This window comes from Pantherophis guttatus, chromosome 10, assembly GCF_059756535.1.
Source record: "Pantherophis guttatus breed Tessera chromosome 10, ASM5975653v1, whole genome shotgun sequence".
Taxonomy (NCBI): domain Eukaryota; kingdom Metazoa; phylum Chordata; class Lepidosauria; order Squamata; family Colubridae; genus Pantherophis; species Pantherophis guttatus.
The window spans coordinates 15,822,599-15,840,031 of NC_142072.1; the positions used below are offsets into that span (position 1 = coordinate 15,822,599).

Here is a 17,433-nt window from a genome sequence, read left to right on the forward strand (position 1 = left end):
AAATCAACTCGATTTAAATCATAATTTTTAAAGAGCAACTGTCATCTCTGCTACTCCTTTGACCCACTGATAGTCCCAGTGTTATACAGAATATACAGCCTCATGCTACATAACTAAGCTCCATTTCATGCTGAATAAACTAAATTATTTATGTATCTTAAATAGAAAACTATCTTACGATAGATTTTTACCCCAAAAGTTTTTTATTAAAATAAATTCGATAAAAATCAAAAAAATCTGATTTAAATCAAAAAAATCCGATTTAAATAAAAAAAATCTGATTTTTTGGATTTAAAAAAAAATCATTGATTTTTATCCACCCTGGTGTCTCCTTAAGACATAGCATCATTCTTTGGGCTCAGTAGCTACCTAGGAAAATTTGTATTTGAGTTAAGGAGGCTGGCAACATCCAAAGTATTCTGCACACCCTGTTGCCCCCCCTCCTTAATTGAATTGTGTATTTTATTGGAATTGTGCTGCAAAGTGCAAGCTTGGAAGTGTCACTGATCGTTTAAGGAGTTGCCAATAGGAGTAGTGTGTATATTCACATCTACTTCAAAGCAGCTTTATAACTACAGTGGATCACTATATTTGACTAGCCCAGCTCCTTTCCATCAAATAGATTAGTATTTGTCAACCTTGGCAACTTTAAGATGTATAGACTACAACAACCAGAATCCACACCACATCCCTAATTTAGATAATTGGTTGAGTCCAGTGTTGAGCAAGCCACTCAGAAATGAAACAGCCCTTGGCAACTATTTTCCAGCCTGTTTAAAAAAAAAACCTTACTCAGTGACTTCCAAACCTTTTGTAAGACGTCCGAGAATTCACACTATCAAAACTCTTTTGGAATATCTAAAGGTTAGAAACTTTGCTGAGTGGGCATGAGATTCCAGGAGGCCATTTATTATTAATAGTATTGTTGTTGATGTTATTATCAGCAGCCACAATTGAATTTATACCTCACAAAGTCTATTCATGTTAGCTTACAAACATTTCAAACCTCCATGGAACAACCTCGATACAAACAAACGCCAATATCTCAGGGGCTGGCCACAAAGAAGATGGGGTCAACCTATACTCCAAAAGACCTGGAGGTAGGACAAGAAGGAATGGATGGAAAGTAATCAAGGAGAGAAGCAACCTAGAAATAAGGAGAAATTTTCTGACAGATTAAATAGTGGGAAAGGCTTGCCTTCAGAAGCTGTGAGTGCTCCATAACTTTTTGAGATTTTTAAAGAAGAAATTGGATAGCCATTTGTCTGGAATGGTATAGGACCGTGATGGCGAACCTATGGCACGCGTGGCACATGTAGCCATATCAGTGGACACGCGAACTCAGTCCAGTGTGCATGCGCATGCCGGCCAACTGATTTTTGGACCGTCTGGGCTCACCAGAAGTAGGGAAATAAGTTGTTTCCTGCCTCCGGAGGGCCTTGTGGTGGTGGTGGGGAAGGCTGTTTTCACCCTCCCCAGACTCCTAGAGAGGCTCTGGAGCCAGGTGAGAGAGAAAAACGGGCCTACCAGGCCATTGCGTGCCAGGAGTGGGGCGGGGAGGTTTCACATGTGCATGCGTGGGGGTGGGGCGCATAGAATTATGGGTGTGGCCATGCGCACACACGCCCCCCTACCCTCCCCCCTCCTGGCACACAATGGCAAAAAGGTTAGTCATCACTGGTATCTCCTGCTTGAGCAAGGGATAGGACTAGAAGACCTCCAAGGTCACTTCCAATGTGTTATTTTGTAATTCTGTAATGAGAGGGCATAAAAAGTACCTGCAACAGGACATTAAAACATCTGAAGTAAACTATAATGAAAATCAACCAACACTTATAATCAAATTACAACCAATAATTTACAATCTCCCAGAATCACAATCCTGTGCCCAGAGGGCTAGTCTACTTTTTGGTGAACAATTGTGCAGTACACAAGGCCTTCTCCAAATATGTTGCACTCCTACAGATTGTCATGGCTTTACTATATATTCCTTGTGCTAATTTTGAGTGGGAGAAGTTGTTGAGTGATCTATCGCGGAGCATGCTCCTTCGCATTGCCCTTCTTCCTCCTTGATCACTTGCATGGATTTTCAATATTATGTAGAAGGTTGGCGCATGGATCCTTTTGATGCTTCAAGATTGCAACGTGAATCCACAAATGATCTCATCTTGATTAGTTAAGACAAGAGATCTCTTCCAGGAAGGGAAGTTGAATGTCATGCCCCAGCATGAATGGCCTTGAAAGGTGGTGACCCCGTGAGCTGCCCACATCTCTCTTGAGGACCAAGCGTGGGCTTTTCTGAATAGAAACATCAACAGCTGCCATGGGCCACTCCAGCCTTTGACCCCCATGCCTGCCAGTCTATGAATGATGGCCTATTGGTGATGACTTTGTGTAAGCCACTCCATCTTAGCACACTTGGACTCTGATTCTTCTTGGCTTTCTCCTCTCTGTCAGAAACAAACCATCCTTTTGCCTGTCGGGATATCTGAGGTCTAGGGCCCAGGAAGGTTGCCTGTCCCCTCTTCTTCATCCTTTTCTAGCCTACCCTCTTGATGTGACACCTTCCTTTGATCCTCCTTGCTCTTCTCTCCCTGGGTTTGCTTCAACCTAGACAGCATTGCATCTGCTTGGTTTTAAAGACCTTGGGCTGGGCAGATATCCAGCAAGTCCACCCAGCAACCAGCTTGTGTGGCTGAATTAAGTCTCTGCATCCTTCAGGCCTGGAGGCAGGAGAAATTTATTGGCTTTGATGCCAAGTGGGAGAAGCAACGGAGGGGACATGCAGATGAGCAGGAAAAGAAGGCTTCTTTCTTTCCTTCCTTCCTTCCCTCTTTCTCTCTCTCTCTCTCTCTCTCTTTCTTACTTACTTTCTTCCCTCCCTCCCTCCTTCTTTCTCTCTCTCTCTCATTCTTTCTTTCTTCTCTCCCTCTTTCTTTCTTTCTCTCTCTCTCTTCTTTCTTTCTTCCCTCCCTCCCTTGCTCCCTCTTTCTTTCTCCCTCTTTCTTTCTTTTTCTCTCTCTTTCTTTCTTCCTTCCTTCCTTCCTGCCTCCCTTTCTCTCTCTTTCTTTCTTTCTCTCTCTCTCCCTCCCTTCCTTCCTTCCTTCCTTCCTTCCTTCCTCCCGGCCTCCCTCCCTCTCTCTCTCTTTCTTTCTTTCTTTCTTTCTTGCTCTCTTCCTTCCTTCCTTCCTTCCTTCCTTCCTTCCTTCCTCTCTCTTTCTTTCTCTCTCTCTCTCTCTCTCTCTCCCTTCCCTTCCTCTCTCCCTCCCACTCTCTCTTAATTTCTTTCCATTCCTCCCTCCCTCCCTCCCTCCTGGGCCACTGTGGGTAACAGCATCTCAGACATGGTGGAAACTGGTTGTAAACCAGTACCAGGAAGCTCAATATTGCTCACAGAAAAGGTCTCAGGTGCAACTGGAACCTTCTCTGTAAGAAGCTGCAGTGCTCTCACTAATCACAGTCATCAAGGAAGAGATGGGAGATGTACCTTGGCACAGGGGAGGTCAACTCACCCCCACCCCATCCCTGTTTGTGCGTTTTCCCCAAGCATGTCCTCCCAAGGCTACATGGCTCAAAGCAGGCAGCAAGTTTCTGTGAATTGATGTGCCAAACCTGATCTCCACACTAGAGTACCCCAGTCTCCTCAAAATGGACAGCCAGGTACAACCTTACCTCTTCCCTTGACACCACTGTGACGCACACCTATGCATGCAAGCAAGCAAGCAAGCAAGCAAGCAAACGTATTTACAAAATGAGAGATTGAGACCAGGGGTGATATGTTACCGGTTCGCACCGGTTCTAGCGAACCGGTAGTAATAAAAACTACCGGTTCGGGTGAACCAGTAGTAAAAAAAAAGCTACCGGTATTTCCGATGATCAGCTGTGCTGCGCGATTTATATCTGGTTTTTTTAGCAAATCTAAATCACTTTCTAGCGAATCTAAATCACGCGGCACAGCTGTTTCCCCCCCCCCTTGCTGTTCTACTTACCTTCTTAAGGCTCCTTTTTCCGCATGAAGCATGTGTTTGGTGCGCACTGTGCATGCGTGTGCAGCGTGCCTTTGGCGCGCACCGCACATGCGTGGCCAGTGAACTGGTGGCAACCCGCAGAGGATTTCACCGCTGATCTAGACCTCAAAATAGGGATGTGTTCTACTGGAAAGCAGTTCTCTACCTTTCTTTCATCCTGGATTTAGGATGTCCTTGGACTGCGATTTTAAAAAACAACAACAACAACAGAAATGGAGCTTTGATTGAACCCTTGCAGCCTTCTCTTGACTTTTTTGCCCACTATAGATAGATACCCTCACCTGGATCTCTTGAGCAAAAGAGGAAGTGTGCAATTGAACAGAGGGGATGCTGATGGGGATGCTGTGTCAATTGTTACTGTGAAGTCACTTTTTTTCAGTGCCATTATAACTTGCAACAGTGTCTACTCTAAACAAATGGTTGTAAGTTAAGGACTACCTGTAACCATACTGAGACGATGGCTCTAGTAGGTCAGTTGGAATCGTCAACCCACATTTTCAGAAGCCTCAGAACTTTGCATCCAGCGATTCCCCCCGAGATAATGGAGCTATCAAGCTTCTTAGACCTCCCCTGTTCTCCTCCATCTGCCTTCACAAACGAGCGAGCTCCAGCTTTTGGCTTCCTGCAGCAGAGACATGCTTTTGTCTCCTTCTGTTCCAGTCTCTGCTCAGCCCGGCTTCTCCCAAATTGGGGGGGGGACGCCGACCCTTCTTTGTGAGAAGCCAAACTTGGATGAGGTAACCAGCCGTAAGCCGCTCTCCTTTTTTTTTTCCCCCTCTTCTTCTTCTTCTTCTTCTTCTTCTTTTCCCAAGCCACCCTCTTTGGGAAACAGGCGAGCTATTGTCTCTCTCTCTCTCTTTCTGGCCTTGGCAGGCAGAACTTGAGGAAGGGGAACGGCCTCCTCCGTGCTGTGGCAGCCGCGTCCTCTGCCCAGAGACAGCCGGGCGCTACAGCTGCAAGGCAGGCAGCAGAGCCAGGAGCCTTGGCCTGAGGGAGCATTGGCATTTGCGTCAGGCGTAACCAGGTGGAACTGCAGCATCCCAGGAAAGGGACTGGAGCTGAAAGCAGAAAAACAAATGAGAAGCAGGGCACGAGGAGACCAGCTCAGGCAGGAGGACAGATCTTATTGTCAACCTGGCCCGCTTTGAAGGAAGCCTTCGGAAAGCCGGATGGATCCGAACCGCTGGAAGAGAGAAGCGGAGCCCCCGCGTTGGGTGTGTGCATGTGTGGGAGTGAGTGGTGGTGCTTGGGAGGTTGGGATTTTGGGGGGGGGGTTGAACAAAGCTGGCACTACAAGGCAGCTAAATTAAGTCCTTCTCTAGGTCTTTATTAACCTCAGGTTTTTGGCCTGAGCTAGACTTTAAGGTGCACGGTTTCACCAGCCCATCTGTAGGTTGGTTTTCGCAGTGCTTTTCTCTCTTCTTCGCTTTGTGCCCCAAATGTTCTCCACCCAGAAGATGGTCCTGGTGGAGAAAGGAACATTGCAAGAAGAAGAGGACAACGGCAATCAACGTCTGTGTGATTGTCTGTATATTAGGTGGGATTAGAAATATCAAGAACGAGTGACTCTCTGCAAAAGGGAGGATTCATTTAACTTACCTCTGTAAGATCATGTCTGCCTGGGTTTTGTGACCTGGATTTTTTTTTATTTTTTAATTTGATTTATATGCCACCCTTCTCCGGAGACTCAGGGCGGCTTACAATGCGTTAAGCAATAGCCTTCATACTTTTGTATATTTTATACCAAGTCAGCTTATTGTCCCCACAATCTGGGTCCTCATTTTACCTACCTTAGAAAGGATGGAAGGCTGAGTCAACCTTGAGCCTGGCGAGATTCGAACCAGCAGTAAATTGCAGGCAGCTGTGTTAATAACAGGGTGCATTAAACCACTGTACTACCAAGGCTCCTATTTGGCCTTCACCCTTCAGAAGACCAGAAGCTGAGCCAGCAAATGCCTCAAGCTGACTTGTTTACAGGGTTCGTCCCAGTACCCTTTCCCCATCCAACTCAGGTGTATTTTGAGCAGCCGTAAGCCCTAGAATTCAAAGCTTAAGAGTTTTATCTATATTTAGTCTAGGCATTTTGAATGGTATCTTTCAGAAACACCGATCTTTCTGGAGTTCTCCAAAGCAGCAACACAGCAGAAATATTACCAATGATAAAAGTTTAAAAGGAAGCAGGTTTTGCACAGATCTGGTTTCCGATCGGCAGATCTTTAAAAACCGGCTCGTTTCTGAACTGGGAATGATGCTTTTCCTCCACCGATTTTGTGGTGCATTGCGCGAAAGGGAGAGATGGCGAAAGACGGATTTAATCTTTAAAATCGGAAAGGGCAAAGAGCCAGTCAGCTGTTCGTGAGGGTGCTAAGTGCCATTAGTATCAGAGATGAGGTTTTTGGTGGTTTTTTTTTTTTTCCTCGTGTCCTAGGTTGCTGATATCACAGTGTGTTATATGGGCTGCCTTATGGAACAGGAAGTGAGAGAGTGAAGTTTTAACAACAACAACAACAACAACAAAAAGAATAAAATGCTGAGCAAAGGATAATGGGATAAAATATGCCCAAATGCAGTTATAGGTTTTGGCTGTGCTGATGACGGGATCTGACTTTTTTTTTTGTTATTGTTGTTTCGCTAAAGGCTTTGTTGCAAACCAGTTCTGTCAGGTTTGCTCAGGTCAATATGTTTTGCAATCAGATGACCGATTCAGACTCATTATTCCATACCTTTTTACCCTAAGAATAATAAGTAGAGGCGTTTATTGAAGCTGCTGCATTCCTCCTTTAGTGCACAGCCTCCCCTTTCAAGCTAGTCTAGGTCCCTTTGCAGCTGTTTTTTATAGTCTATGACCATGATGGCGAACGGGTGGCACACGGAGGCATATCAGTGGGCAGGCGAGCATTGCCGTAGCTCAGCTCCAGCACCCATACGTGCGCTGGCCAGCTGATTTTTGGGCCTTCCAGTCCGACCAGAAGTTGGGAAATGGGCTGTTTCTGGCCTCCGGGGGGCCTCCAGGGGTGCGGAAGGCTGTTTTCACCCTCCCCAGGCTCCTAGAAAGCCTCTGGAGCCTGGGGAGGGTGAAAATGAGCCTACTGGGCCCACCGTGCCATCACATGCTAAAAATGGGGGGGCGCATATGCGGGGGGCAGGGCGCATTGAATTATGGGTGTGGGCACGCACTTGGGCTACCTCCCTGCACTCCCCCCGCTTTTGGCACACAATGGCAAAAAGGTTAGCCATCAATGGTCTATGATGATATATCTGAGGCAACCTACTTCTCTCCATCCCCATTTAACAGAATAGCAGAGTTTGGAAGGGATCTTGGAGGTCTTCTAGTCCAACCCCCGATCAAACAAGGAACTCTATACCCTTTCAGACAAACGATTGTCCAATCTCTTCTTAAAAACCTCCACCCACAACTTCTGGAGGCAAGTCGTTCCACTGGTTAATTGTTCTCACTTTTAGGAATTTTCTCCTTAGTTCTAGGTTGCTTCTCTCCTTGATTAGTTTCCACTCATTGCTTCTTGTTCTTCCTTTTGAGTGCTTTGGAAAATAGGTTGACACCCCTCCCCACCCGACCCCCCAAAATAGATGATTGTGTTTCGGCTTTGATGTCACAGTTGGGTGATTGATCTTGAAAAGAGATTTTGCAGAGGATAGTTGGATGAAAACAGGAACCCAGTCTACAACTGTGGTGAAGAACGTAGCTTCCATGTTGAGAAAGGAAGAAAGCTCCTGATGGAGTTGGCCTGTACAAGTAGTCCTCGACTTACAACCATTCGCTTAGTGACCAAAGCTACAATGGCATTAAAAAAAGTGACTTATGGACATGTTTCACATTTGCAATGGTTGCAGCATCCCTGTGTCACGTGATCAAAATTTGGATGCTTGGCAACTGGCGTGTATTTCAACCCCTTTGCAGCCAGTTTATGTCAAGCAAAGTCAATGGGGGAAGCCGGATTCGCTTAATGACCATGGCAAAAAAAAAAGTTGCAAAATTGGAGGCGACTCACTCAAACAACCGCCTTGTTTAGCGTTGGAAATTCTGCTCCCCGTTGTGGTCATAAATCGAGGACTGCGAAAAGGAAAACCGTTGCTTGTAACAAGAGCCTCTGTCCCAAGCGCAGCCTACTCATTTCCTGTCGGGGCTGTCTTCCATCATTTGGGTTTCTCTGTCAACTCCCTCTTTTCTTCCATCACTGTCGCCCAACCGAACAGAAGAGCGATACCTGTACTTGAGAACGTCCCCAAAGAGATGCTAAATTAATGGTCGCTGTTCTCAGTCGAGAATGGGAGAGAAGGGAGTGGGGAGGGGGAGAGAGAGAGAGAGAGAGAGACATCACAAACTACCGACTTGAAGGGAAAGGAAACCCAGCAGCTTCAGTGGCTCTGGTGGACCCATTACCTAAGATGAATCACTTGCCATCTGTTGTGTCTCCTCATTATACATGCAAAGCAAAGAGAGAGTCCTGCAAAGAGTGAGCGCGAAAGAAAGGGATGGAGGGAGGAGGAGGAGGAGGAAGAGAAGGAGGAGGAGGAGAAGAAGAAGAAGGAAGGAGGAGGAGGAGAAGGAAGAGGAGGAGGAAGGAAGGAGGGAGGGAGAGAGGGAGGAGGAGGAAGAGGAGAAGAAGGAAGGAGGAAGAAGAGGAAGGAAGGAGAGAGGGAGGAGGAAGAAGAGAAGGAGGAGGAGGAGAAGAAGGAGGGAGGGAGAAGAAGAAGAAAAGGAGGAGGAGGAAGGAGGAGGAGAAGAAGAAGAAGAAGAGAAGGAGGAGGAGGGAGAAGGAAAAGGAAAAGGAGAGGTACCTGTTTGGGATATGGGGGTGGCTTCTGAACCACCTGAAAATTCATGCTGCCAGATTTTGGTGCTGCAATCACGAGGGCTCCAGGGACCCCAAAACGGAGGCCGGAAGCAGCATACAGCCCACAGGTGGCCAATTCCCAGTCTGCTTCTTGGGGGAATCTTGCTGTTTTCCATCTAATGCAGTCAGCATCTCCCTCTGTGAAGTGAAGAGTCTTGGAGGAGCAGCACGTCAGGCACGATGGAAAAGGGAGACCAGGTTCCTGCTTGCATAGAAGGGGATGTACAGAAAGGCTCCCTGTATACAAAGGTTTGCACTGTACAGCCAGATACCTGTCTATAGGTCGTCCTCGCCTTACGACCATCCATTTAGCAACCGCTTGAAGTGGCAGTGTCACTGGGAAAAAAAGGGGACTTGCAACTGGTCCTTGCATTTAAGACCACCATAGCACCCCTACCGTGATCAAAATCCAGGTACTTGGCAACCGGCATGTCTTTACAATGGTTGCACTGCCCTATGGTCATGTGATCACCATTTGGCAACCTTCCCAGCCGGTTTCCATCAAGCAAAGTCAAGGCCAAAAAAGGTCATAAAAGTCAGGGGCAACTCAACAACCGCCTGTCTTAACCAATGGAAATCTGGTCTCCATTGTGGTTCTAAGTCCCAGGACTTACCTGTAAGTGTAAATTTACCCACACAGTAGCACAGCCTGGATGTGGGGGAGAGGCAGGCTAATTGAGACTGTTTGCAAAGGAGGGCAAGACCTTCTTAGAACCGCTGTAGACAGCCTGGGAGTCTTAAGATCCATATTGATTCACAATCCATCCCAGCCTTGAAGTAAAAGTTGAAAGCAATTGTATTTCATTTTTTTTAAAAGAGAGGTGAAGGAAATCCGCCACTCTCCAGATCTTGTTGGCTCTTAGGAACCTCAGCTAACAATGCCAATAGGCAGGGGTGAAGAGAATTGTAGTCCAACGTCTCGTGGGCTACAGATCTGCCAACCCCTAACTTAAAGTTCCATTGTTTGCTTGTTGGCTGTACTCCTCTTGCATGTTAAATCAGTCCTTGAAACTCATTGGGAGCTGGTAACGCTCATCCACTTCAAATCCTGTAAATAGCGAAATGTTTATTTTCCTCCAGCATAGTTTACCGTTCTCCTACTGAGTTATCACGCTCCTTGGGTATGAGGATAAAAATCTGTGTGTAAGAACGGAATTGATTTCTAGTTAGCATCCAGAAAGCTTCCTCTCTTCCTCCTCCACCACCACACCTTTGGGGTTAGAAAATTTTGAACTGAAACGCAAACATGACACTTAAATGCTCAGGCAACTTTCCTGGAAATATTCCAATTCCCAGATTTATTATATCGAATTATGTGTCATCATGTTGACATTGACTCTCAGGGACCCATGTCTAGAGACCAACCTTGGTTGCAGGTATTGATTAAGGAACTTTGATTTGTGTTTGTTTTTAAATTCTGCAAACTGCCCTTCAAGACAGCTTTCTTTTTTGGGGGCAGCTGACCACTAAGAGGACAGTTAAAAATGTTGGGTAACTGAAGCAGTTTACTGAAATATAATGTATAAATAGGACAGAGAGACTGTGGTTTTAGAGAATTCATCTAGTGCAGTACATAACAAACCGTAACTTAGTGTGACGTGTGAACCCAGCTATATTGCTAGATGTAGCAGTGTTTGTTTAAGGCAGGAGTGTTCAACCTTGGCAACTTTAAGGCTTGTGGACTTCATTTCCCAACCATGGCTGGCTGGGGAATTCTGGGAGTTGAAGTCCACAGGTCTTAAAGTTGCCAAGGTTGGACACCCCTGGTTTGAAGTGAGGGAGGACACCTGGAAAGGTTGGAGGAAGTCCTACATGCCACCCAGAAGAGCAGTTGTCAGTGGCTGCAAGGTTGCATACTACATTCTTGCCTGTGTTTTCTTTAACTTTTATTAAGTAGGCCACATGCTAATCCATCAATTATGGTTTACAAAACTCAATAGCTGGAATCACTTTGGCTTAATGTGATGTGTGAACCCAGCCTAGGTCAAGAAACCTAGGGCTATACGGACAAGATCTGACCTTATATAAAGCACCTCCCTTGGGTTGCCACGCTCATGTTTCCCGAGTATGGATTTTGTGGTTGACGTTATCATCACGATTTGTACAGGTTTTAATTACAGGCACACAGGTGTGCCTTATTCTTGTGATCTTTCCTCCAGTCTATGCCCTGACACATTTTTACAGATTTACAGATTAGCAGAGTCGGAAGGGACCTTACAGGTCATCTAGTCCAACCCCCTGCTCAAGCAGGAGGCCCTACACCGTTTCTGACAAATGGCAGTCCAGTCTCTTCTTGAAAGTCTCAAGTGATGAAGCTCCCACAACTTCCGAAGGCAACTTCTGTTCCACGGGTTGATTGCTCTCACTGTCAGAAAATTTCTCCTTATTTCCAGGTTGAATCTCTCCTTGGTCAGTTTCCATCCATTATTCCTTATCTGGCCTTCAGGTGCTTTGGAAAATAGCTTGATCCCCCTCCTCTCTGTGGCAGCCCCTCGAATACTGGAAGACAGCTATCATGTCTCCCCTGGTCCTTCTCTTCACTAGACTAGCCGTGCCCAGTTCCTGCAACCGTTCTTCATAGGTTTTAGTCTCCAGTCCTGTAATCATATTGGTTGCTCTTCTTTGCACTCTTTCTAGAGTCTCAACATCTTTTTTTATAGTGTGGTGACCAAATCTCATTGTATACATGATGTACAATGACAATAAAGGCTATACTATAAAAACAGGATGCAGTACTTTTCTATCTCCTCCTTCTATTTTGGTGCTTAGCAGTTGGGTTTGGACCTAAACGTTTTTGGTGTTTGGCATCTCCAGTTTCTTGGCCCGCATAGCTTTCTAAAGCAGGGGTCTCCAATCTTGGCAACTTTAAGACTTGTGGACTTCAACTCCCAGAATTGAAGTCCACAAGTCTTAAAGTTGCCAAGATTGGAGACCCCTGTTCTAAAGCATCCTTGGCTCTTTTCTGGATTGTGGCATTCTGAAGCAGCTGCCTCCAACTCGCCAAAAATGTCCCCCCTCTTGTTAGAGACACAGGGTATGATGGTCTAGTCTCCTGCAGTTGTCATTTCTCTTCCGCAGCTTGCAGAAGTTGCTGCCATCCTGGTGTTATTATTTCTCCTTTGCAACATCAGGAATGAACGATAAAAACTTTAGAAGCAAAAAAGGTTAGAAAAAAGGTGGTCATAGCAACAAATGAATGGAGGGTTGTTGTGTTTTTTTTTCCCCTTTGATAAAATAACGGGGATGAATTCCCGTTCTGGAACGGTGCGACAATCGTAAAGTTTTCCATTTGGGATGTCCTGTCTGGCGAGGCTAGGTAGCATCTGATTCCAAATCTCAGCCCTGAAAGGCCCCATGGAAACAAGAGTTCTCTTAGACGATCTTCCACCCCCTGTCGTCCCCCCACCCCACAATTAGAGAAAGAGTGGGGGAAGGCAAGGTCAGGTGCAGGCTTTGAGAATCAAAAGAGGAGAGATATCTTGTTCCCGTTCTTCTCATCGCCAGGCAGTTGCCAAAATCCTGTTTAGGAGCTTTGGAATTCTTCAGGGTTGGAGGTGAGGTAAAAACTTCAGAGCATCACAATGCTAAATTCTCTACCCGATGCCTGATCCACCCCCTCCCCCAAAAAAACGGGAGGGGAGAAGTGTGATTCTGCTCTTTCTCACTCTCTCTCTCCCACCCCCACTCCCCTCTTCCATCTTGAATGGAAAATTCTTGTTCCTCTGTTCCATCTCGACCAGGGAATGAAACAGCCTCCCAAGAGGTCCTGTTTTTAAGTTGGCTGGGGGGGGGGGAGGCAGAAAGGGAGGGAGGGAAGGAGGGAGGGAGGGGGGGAGAGAGAAAGGCTGGGGGGCCCCGTGCCTGCCATTTGCTGCCTCCAAGGAGCCTGAAACTGTTAAACTAATTAAAGATTTTCAGCACCAGGATTAATCCTTTTGCAGGGTGGTTATTGTGAGCCCAGGTAGTCTATTAGTTTACCAGGCGAAGATATTGGATTTCTGAAAGACAAGTCAGCACTCTTTGGGGGCTGTTATCTTTCCAAGGCTCCAGGGGTCAGGAGGTAGCAAGGAGAGGTGACTGCAATCTTTTTTTCTCCCTCTCTTACACACACACACACACACACACACACACACACACACACAGAGAGAGAGAGAGAGAGAGAGAGAGAGAGAGATCCTTGCTGTACATGCTGCTAGGCTCTACCTTCTACATACACACCCTTTGCAATTTCATGTAAGCTTGCCTCTCCTTCCCTCCCTTCTGTCTCTCTCTCTCTTTCTCCATTTCTTCCTCTCTCTCTCTGTTTTTTCTTTCTCTCTCTTTCTCTGTTTATTTCTCTTGCTTTCTGTTTCTCTCTCCTCTTATCTCTCTCGGTTTCTTTCTCTCTGTGTTTCTTCCTCTTTCTGTCTTTTTCTTGCTCTCTCTCTCTCTTTCTGTTTCTCTGTTTCTCTCTCTTTCTTTCTATGTTTCTTCCTCTCTTTTTCTCTTTCTGTCTTTTTCTTTCTCTCCTTCTTTCTCTGTTTCTTTCTGTTTCTGTTTCTCTCCCTTTCTCTCTCTGTTTCTTCCTCTCTCTCTCTTTTTCTTTCTCTCCCCCTTTCTCACGTTCCCCCCACCCACCCCCTCTTTGAGGCCTTTCCTGCATCTAAGCATTTGTCCCTTCTCTTGTGTGGTCCCTGCTACATTTTGCTAAGGGAGGGGATGCCCTGGCTGACACCCCAGCAACGTCCACGTCCAGAGCCCCTAATGTGAAACATGTGGCAACAGCCTGGAGCTGAGTAAGGGAGGTGCAAGGGAGAAAGACCATTTGTCTCCTCTCCCTCTGCCGCCCCCCCCCCAGCTGTGGCCCTCTTCCACCCCTCCCTTCCTGGGGCCAAGTCTGTGAATAGTTGGCATGGGGAATGGAAGGCTGAGCTGAGTTCCGGCATGAGAAACAGCCTGGTATTCTTCTTCCCCCTGAGTTGAGACTTCGGTCTGTTTGAGGTTGTCTGCATGCTGCTGGCCCTTTGAGTTCCTTCTCTCTGAAGGAGCAGAACAAATACAGAGGGGAGGGGGGCTGCTTAAAGAGAGCCAGCACCAAGCCCGGCCTTAAGACTTCATCCACCAACTCACATGTATGGCCAGAGTGACCCATTCTGTATGCCAGGAGAATGAGTCATTGTCTGCTCTGGGGGCTTGGCTCCTTCCCTCCCTCCTCCTTCCCCAAAGCTCTTTTCTGTGCTCAGGCTGTGCCTGCTTACCTGCCTTAGCATTCAGACAGGGAAAGAAATGCGGAGACAAGGTGGTGGGAGGAATGTGAGGGGAGACAGAGCGAGGTAACCAGAGGACAATCCTGCACGATGCACAGTCCCTTGTTTTGCTGAAGGCCAGGAAGCTTCTCAAGGGATGGCGCATCCCAAATGCAGGGAAGTATCAGGATTTTTCGTAGCCAGAATGTCTTGGACCGGCTTTAAGGTAGCCGGCATCACTCAGAAGCTCACGCAGGTAGTAGCAATAGCAATAGCACTTAGACTTATATACCGCTTCAGAGTGCTTTTACAGCCCTCTCTAAGCGGTTTACAGAGTCAGCCTATTGCCCCCCAACAATCTGGGTCCTCATTTTACCGACCTTGGAAGGATGGAAAGCTGAGTCAATCTTGAGCCAGACAGGATCGAACTCCAAGCTGTGGGCAGAGTTAGCCTGCAATGCTGCATTCTAACCACTGTGCTACCAGGGCTCCTTGAAGCCCTTTTCCAACAGGGTCTGCATTAAGAAGCCTACTGAGCCGTGGTGGCGCAGTGGTTAGAGTGCAGTACTGCAGGCTTCTTCTGCTGCCTGGGGTGCTATGCTGAGATTGTAAACCTTCCAGGAGAGTGCTGTAAAACGCTATGGAGCAGTATAGATGCTCCTTGACTCACAACCAGTTGAGCCCATTGTTAAGTGAGACATTTGTTCAGTGAGTTTTGCCCTATTTTATAATTTTTCTTGCCATTGTTTTTTTAAGTGAATCACTGCAGTGGATAAGTTAGTAACCCAGTTGTTAAGTGAATCTGGCTTCCCGATGAACTTTCCTTGTCAGAAGGTCGCAAAAAGAGATCCAGTGACCTTGAGACACAGCAACGGTCGTATGTATGAACCAGGGGTGAAATCTGCTTATCTTCCTTACCGGTTCGGAAGTGCACGCTTCTGCAGACCTTCTGCGCATGTGCAATATCTTCTGCGCAGAAGGTAAAAAACACATTACTTTCTGGTTAAAACCAGGAAGTAATGACACCCGGGCAGGTGGGCGGAGCTTTGCTCCGCCATCACTACCGGATCGCCAAACCACCGGCCAAGATCGTTACCAGATCAAGTGATCCGGTCCGATCTGGGAGCATTTCACCCCTGGTATGAACCAGTTGCCAGGCATCTGAATTTTGATCACCTGATCCTGGGGATGCTGCAAAGGTCGTAACTGTGAAAAAAGGGTCATAAGTCACTCTTCTCAGTGCCGTTGTAACTTTGTACGGTCACTAAATGAACTGTTGTAAGTGGAGGGCTCCCTGTATATAAGTCTAAGTGCTATTGCAGTGATGGCTAACCTTTTTGTCATCGTGTGACGAAAGCGTGCACACCTGCGCAAGCAGCGCACATACGTGCCGGCACCGATAATGCAATGTGCATGCAACACCCCCTATGCCCCCTGCCCCCTACGCATACGTGCAGCCCCGTCCACGGTCCCCCCCCCCCCACGCATGCCTGTGCAACCCCTCCCGTCCCGTTTTGGCCCTAGCAGGCCTCCCTGCAGCCTCCCGGGACGTGTGCTCCCCTGCAGCCCATTTTTGGTCCCGGGCGGCTGCAGGGAAGCCTCTAGGACCAAAACGGACCACAGAAAGGGCTCTGCGTGCCACCTGTGGCACACATGCCATAGGTTCACCATCACTGTGCTATTGCTATTTGAGGAAGGCATCTCTGGGCATGGCAATGGGTGCTCCTGATTCGCTTGGCTTTGCAGAAGAATGGAAGTATGTTAGGTTCCATTTAGGCTATTGAATAAAACCCTCCTTCCCCCACTCCACTACCTCCCTCCCCCGTGCATGGGAAGTGGGGGGTGTCAAAACCCTTTGGATGGTCTTGGTTATATCTTTCCCCATTTCAGAACCCCTGCTGCCCCCTGGAGCTGGAGGAACAGAGGGGGGGAGGAGAGGTTTGCGTCCCTCTCCCCTGTGTGGTCAACAGTTGCTGTGAGCTGTTTTTGAAGCAGATGAGGTTTCCCAAGCAGCCACGGAAGAGGTGGGAATTACAAGCCCCTCCTGGCAGGCATAGGCTTGTTGCAACATAAGGAGAATCGGGCAAGGCAGGGAGGCCCAGCCCATGAATTACAAGGGTCTGAAGAACGGTGGGCAGTTGTTACTGTGCCGGGTGTGTGTATGTGCTCTCCTGGCTAGACAGCAACAATTCTCGCTATGGGCTTGTAGCCTTAGCTGAGGAATTGGGGCGACTGGGTGAGAAATTGCCTATGAAGAGGATCCCTCTGTGTGCGGGGGTGTGAGTTGTGTAGGGGCATTTGTGTGTAGGATTCTGCTTTGTATGTGTGTGTGTGTAGCTCTCCTACACTGAGCCACTGGCTGAGGTCACACGTCACACCAAGTGATTGTGCACTTTGCTTTTGGCTTAGCCTTCAGTGGAAAAAAAAAAATCCCGATTTGCCTTAGGATTTGAAATCAGGGTTTATTGCTCACTGCCTGAATGCAACTGTGGCTTAGTTTGACATACACAAATGCCGTCCTCCTCGTTGTTTGTTTGCACTGTCTTGGCTTTTTACCTGGTTTGGGATTTGCACCCTACCCAAGTCTCTGATTAGTCCAGAGAGGTGAAAAGCAAGAGCAGCTAAAAATGAATTTTGGGGATAAGCAAATCAGGATGAGTGAGTGGAAAAATGTGTGTGCGTTTTGTTTGTGAAGTGTGTGCGTGTGTGTGTATTCTCTGTACAGGTTCATGCAACATGATCCTGCAACACACATATGCATTGGTATCTTTTGCCTGTACCCACTTTTCCCCACTTCCAAGATCTTGACCCAGGGGTGGGCTTCAAAAATTTTAGTAAGGGGTTCTCTACCCGGTTGCTGGGTGGGTGTGGCCGTGGCCTAGTTGGCCTCCTGTACCACGCCAGTGGGAGGGTGCTTTTGCCCTCCCCGGCTCTGGAGGGCAAAAACAGCCTCCCCAGGCTCCGGAGGCCCTCTGGAGGCTGAAAACGGGCTCATTTCTGGCCTTCCCAAACTTCTGGTAGGTCTGTTTTTTGCCCTCCTTGAGCCTCCATGCACGCCCTGCACTTACCTGAATCCAAAACAGTCTGGGTAGGGACTCCTGGGAAGGGAAGGGAGGGGCGGGGTGGGCAGGTCAACCATGAGTGGGATTTGGGGGTTCTCCGAACTGCACAGAACCTTAGCTAGAGGATCTCCCGAACCCCTGCCAACCCCCAGCAGCCCACCCCTGCCTTGACCCTGTGTGAGTTTACATGCAAAGGTGATGATATTCAACAGGATGCAGGAAGTCCTCGACTTACAACCCTTCGTTTAGTGACCGTTCGAAG

General features: G+C 47.5%; 1 protein-coding gene across 14 annotated transcripts in view; it reads left to right on the top strand.

The window, feature by feature from the left end:
- Nucleotides 1-17,433, top strand: part of AHDC1 (AT-hook DNA binding motif containing 1) — a 273,276-nt gene that overhangs the window by 190,779 nt on the left and 65,064 nt on the right. Inside the window, exon 1 of one of the 14 annotated variants that reach the window (XM_087876928.1) lies at nucleotides 4,827-5,242. The exons of 12 other annotated variants lie outside the window; for them this stretch is intronic. The gene's annotated coding sequence lies outside the window, so the exon portion shown is untranslated. Of the gene's footprint in view, nucleotides 1-4,826; nucleotides 5,243-17,433 lie in introns of those variants that run through there. One more of the 14 variants, XM_087876931.1, reaches the window with a different exon arrangement.